Raw genomic sequence first — 6,008 nt, forward strand, 5'->3', positions numbered from 1 at the left:
TATTGCTGTATCTGTGTTGTGTCTGAATTTTAGGTTCCTCTAGGAGAAAAAAGGTGCAAATCAGTTCTCACATGTTTGGCTCTGCATAAGGGATATCAAATGCAGCAAACAACTGACAGCTACTAGGACTCAAGGGCAAGACAAGTCTTCCTGTAAGCCAGACCTAGCCTCACTTGGGGCCCGTGAACCTGGCAGAGAGCCATCTGAAGGATCAACAATGAAAGCTCGTCTTTCAAATATGTTTACATCATGTCTTACACGAAGTTATTAGCTTACAACTTGGCTAACAAGCCAAGCCTGTAATTTGAAATACAAAGGAGATTGAAGTAACTAAAGTTCTTGTAACTGAAGATGATAAAAGAATATGTGGATGTGGAGAACTTTAAGAAGGTTGCAGGGAAGAGAGGAAATAGTTTTATTGATCCTTTAGAAGTCCTCTAGACTTCCAGGTCTCCTCGGGATTTCTGGACAGAATAGAGTATGCAGAAAGTGTTAGTCCCACATGCTAACTGATCATGATTTTTGACATTTTTATGCTACATAGACAAAGGCAATAATCCATACATACACATACACAAATTCACATGCACATATTGTATGTATACATACACATATATGTATATACTGTACATATGTGTGTGGGGCTTGATGGGTACCTATGAGATGAATGTCAACAAAAAATATCTCCCCAGCATCCATCTTCAAAACCTATTAACACTCACCTTTATCTGGAAACACAACCCCACAGGGCTGGCACTTGGTCTCTAGAGAGATCGAGCCCAAGATCTCTATTAACTTAACCTATTTTCCTCATTTTTTTTTTTTTTTTTTTTTTTTTACATGGAGAGCAGACAACCAGCAGCTGATCCCCTTCTCCTCCTATCAAACAGACCCAAAGTGATACATGGACAACAGCCCAAAATTTTCTTCCCAGAGACATCTAGAGGAGGACCTGAGGATCACTGCTAGCTTCTGTGGGGCTATGCTGCAGGTTTCCAGTCTGTGAAACTTGAGGCAGTTTATTACTGCATATATACATACTGTACACGCACCCTACATTTATATAATGGAACGTACACTGATGCACACACACACACACTCTGACACACTTCAGTTTTGGCATCTTTCTCTGATTAAGAAAACTGCCAGCCCATCCACTATGAGTCTCCCAGTCTCTAAATGAAATTGAGGAGAAGGATGATATCAATTTCTTTATTCCTCATATTAAAGAACAAATCACCATTAAATTTCAAAAGCCAAACAATAACCAAATCTAAAGGATGCCCAAAAAAAAAAAAAAATCCCTAAATGGCCCTGTATTCCTCCTGACCACTGAACACCTAATGTATTACCTACACTCAAATGTCCCTGTTTGTGTATTTACCTAGTTGTATTTTATGGGAAGGGGAGCTATGCTCGTGGTGTCCTGTCTTCATATCTCATTTTATATAGACTGTTTTTAAATTCGTGTATCATTTTTGCACACACCACATTCTTATCTAACTTATTCCAAATGTCTATTACCCTGTGGGGAAAGCCGTTCTTTTTTTAGGTCTCTTCTATAAATGTCTTTCTTGATTTTCTTTCTGTGTCCTCTTGTATCTCTACTATCCCATTCTGTGTGTGTGTGTGTGTGTGTATATTTACCTAGTTGTATTATACGGGAATGGGAGCTACACTTGTAGTGACCCATCTTTGTATCTCGCAGTATCTAGTTTGTTCTTGAATTCTTGTATGGTTTTTGCACACACTATTGTTTCATCCAATTTGTTCCAAACATCCACTCTGTGTGGAAAACAATTTTTTTCAGATCTTTTCTATAACTATCCTTTTTGAGTTTCTTTTCATGTCCCCTTGTTTTTCTTTTATCCCACTTTAATGTCTTCTCTGTCAAGGGCTTCCATGCCTTTCATGATTCTGTAAATGGCCAATAGATCTCTTTCTCTTTGTTCCAGGGTTGGTAGTTCTAGTTTAGACAACCTTTGCTTGTATGTCAATTTTGAAAGTGTTGATGCCATCTTTGCTGTTGCTCTTTGGATTCTTTCTATTTTCCTTATATTCTTTTTTGTACTGTGTCCACAGTGTTACAGCATACTCCAACCTTGGTCTTATCAGTGTGACTAGTATTTTCTTTAACATTTCCTCATCCAAGTTATTAAAAACCACCTTTATCAATCTCAGTAAATTATAGGTTTCCCCGACTATTTTGTTTATATGCTTGTCTGGGGACATGTCTTTGGTGATAATTACTCCTAGGTCCTTTTTCTAAGTTTCTATACTTCCTTTGCACCAATTTCATATTATCCAGATATTCTTTTTTTTTTACTTTTCCAAATCCCATTATATTATATTTCCTAATGTTGAAGTTCACTTCCCACATTTGACTCCATTCCCAAACCTTGTCCAGGTCTCTCTGTAGCAATTCACAGTCTTTTTCCATACATGTTTTCTTTAGTAGTTTTGCATCATCTACAAAGAAGTTCATGTAGCATTTTACACCTTCATCCATGTCATTTACATATATAAGCAAACATTATTAGTGTGTGTTTGTATATGTATTTACCTAGTTGTATTTTATGGGATAAGAGCTATGCTTGTAGTGACCGGTTTTTGTATCTCTCCGCATCCAGTTTATTCTTAAAATCGTGTATAGTTTTGGTATTCATTGTTTCTAACCGTAGTACACGGGAATGGAGCAACACTCATGGGGCCCATCTACTCTCCAATTTATCACACCTAGCCTCAAGTGCATATTCAGTTCCAATTTAATCTATACCCTTGATTTCCAATTATCATATTCAGATTTGTAAGCATGTTGTATTATTCCAGCTTGGGCTATATCACTACGCTATTCTAAGTATTTATATATCTATATGATAAACTATATTATTTTATATCCTTTAGACATGTGGTCTGTCTTAATTTATTCCCATGACCTCTTAAAGCCCTCACATCCTTAATCAAGAGATCTCTTCTATCAAAGCAATCTATCTCTTTTAGTGACCTGAATACTGAAATCATATCACCTGTGATGTATGTCATGTGTGCAATTTGCATAGTAATAGAAATGGTAGCAAAATAAGACCATTGGTCACAGGTTCATAAAGAAAGGGGATGCCAGAATTCCCACCAAAATGCAACAAGGATGTGTCTTTACAACAACCCAGGAAGAATGCAGACATGTGGAATGAAGAAACATGGAAAGTAGCACCAAAGTCAAGACTGCAGAAAAACCATGAAGAAATTACATAGATTTATACCGAATTATTGTAAGTCGTGCTCACAAAAAATAAAAATGAACTGTGTGTGACTTCAGGCAAATAGGAGAATTTAGGAACTATTAATTTAGGAAATATTTGCAATATGGCACTCATGTGTGGCACCTGCGCATGCCCCATAAAAACAGGATGAGCCTGGCATTCACTCCCATACTCTCTCACCCCTGATACCCCAATGTATTATATGTAAGTAACGAATTCAAATTTTGTAGCTTGCTTTTATTTCTCCTTGTGATGTAGTAATAACCACATCAGGGAATAGTCAAATCTTTATGTGCACTCTATATACCTCCTGTATGGAGTCACTTATATGAACATGCTAGATACATGACACACCTCTTTGTCTTTGATTTTTCAAAGTTGGCAGATGCAGTACTTTTAGTTTTTCCTCATATGGTTTACCTGCTAGGCTGTGGACCAGTTTGGTTGCTGCCCTTGGTATTTTCTCAATCTTGCTTATATCCTTTACATTGTGTGGGGGCCATACCACTGACACATATTCCAGTCTTGGACAGATCAGGGTTTCCAAGAGTTGTATGTGATTCACCATGGTCTTGGATCACATATTGGACTTGTGATCAACAGCTATTACCCTCCAGGATGAGCTCAGAGCTCATATGAATAGTTCTGTGGGAGAGTGTTCCAAGTGCCACAGGCTACCAGACCCTGATTTCTTGCTCAACCAGCCAACCTGAGCTTCCTGGGAGTTAGATTTGTCTCCCTCTGAGTTACTATGGACAAGGAAGACAAATCCAACTCTCATCAGGTACAGGTTGGCTGGTTGAGCATGAAATAACGGTCTGGTGGCCCATGGCATTAGGATCACTCTCCCACCGAGCTACTCATATATGACTGAGCTATGGGTAGTGTGCACACATGCACATGTGTGTGTGAATATTTACCTAATTGTATCTTACAGGAAGGGGAGGTATGCTCGTGTCCCATCTCTGTATCTCGCCATATCTAATTTGCTCTTAAGTTCTTGTATTGTTTTTGCACACACTATTGTTTTGTCTAATTTGTCCCATACATCCACCACTCTGTGGGGAAAGCTGTTTTTTTTTCAATGTCTCTTCTATAACTGTCCTTTTTGACTTTCTTTCCATGTCCTCTTATTCCAATTTAGTAAGTCATCTCTATCAAGGATTTCTACTCCTTTCATAATTCTGTAGATGGTCAACAAGTCATCTCTTTCTCTTCTTTGTTCCAGAGTCTGTAGTTCTAGTTTTGACAATATTTCTTCATATGACATTTTTGATTGTGTTGGAGCCATCTTTGTAGTTGCTTTCTGGATCCTCTCAATTTCTTTTATATTCTTTTTAGTACTGGGTGACTATAGTGTGTATGTGTGTGTGTGTGTGTGTGTATTTACCTAGTTGTATTTTATGGGAAGAGAGCTATGCTCATAGTGACCTGCTTTTGTATCTTTCAGCATCCAATTTGATCTTGAATTCTTGTCTAGTTTTTGCACTCACTGTTTCTTCATTCACTTTGTTCCAGATATCCATCACTCTGTGAGGGAAGCTATTCTTTTTCAGATATCTTCTGTAACTATCCTTTTTAATTTTTTTTTCATGTGTGCATGTGTGTGTGCACATGTGTGTGGGTTTAAATGAAGCAATGAAGGTTAATTGGTATTGGCTGTCAGGCCCTGTTGTAGAGATGCTGTATTTTGCTGCTATGTCTCTGAACTGGACAGTGGGTGGGAGACAGGGATACCCTTTTGTCTACAAAAATCTAAGATAGAAGGGCCATCAAATGACTTGTACAAATGTTCAAGTCATAGTAACTAATAGGAATATGGCCATAGATATAAGAAGTAGATGAGTAAGTTTGGGAGTATTTGTCCTCCATTATATTTAATATTTGTTTGGTTTTATGCTGTTTCAGGCTAAACTGGTTATGTCCTGAAAAATTATCCAGTACTTCCCCACAGTTTTGTGCAGAGGCTAAGATACCAATGACCTTCACTTATGGTGGGGATGTACCACAAAAAACACACCCACCCACACACACTTTGTTCGTATGTCAGCATGCTGAGTGATGGCACCAACACTCAGCATGTTGACATATGAACAAAGATTGGACAAACTAAACTTATTATATCTGGAGCAAAAAAGAGAAAAAAGGCGATTTGATATCAATATATAGAATTATGAAAGGGATGGAAATCCTAGACAGGGATGATCTACTTAAATGGGACAAAAGAAATACAAAGGGACACAAGAAGAAACTCGAGAAGGACAATTACAGAAGAGATCTGAAAAAGAATAACTTTCCACATAGAGTGATAGATACATGGAATAAATTGAAAGAGAAAACAGTGAGTGCTAAAACTATACACGACTTTAAGAAAGAACTGGATGTGGAAAGATACAACTGCGGGTCCCTATGAGCATAGCTCTTCTCCTGCAAAATACAACTTGGTAAATACACACAATGTCCATGTTGATATTCCTTTGCCCAAATGCAACTGGAAATACTTCAAAAATTTAATTTGCTTTTTGGAATCAACAAGGATAGTTTATATTTACATCAAATCCAAAAGCTTGGGGATGGGACCATTAAGTAGTATATATTACCTCTGATGCTGACAAATCCAACATTACCAATAACTTGCCAGAAAACATTGCATGATAGCCTCTTAAAATTCATTAAGATAGTACATGTCATCTGTTTATCATTATTATTATAATTGTTAAGTCTAATAGAGATGTCTTGTGCAGCAAT

The sequence above is a fragment of the Oratosquilla oratoria genome, chromosome 7 (genome assembly GCF_046742065.1).
Source record: "Oratosquilla oratoria isolate Oo_2021 chromosome 7, ASM4674206v1, whole genome shotgun sequence".
Classification (NCBI taxonomy): domain Eukaryota; kingdom Metazoa; phylum Arthropoda; class Malacostraca; order Stomatopoda; family Squillidae; genus Oratosquilla; species Oratosquilla oratoria.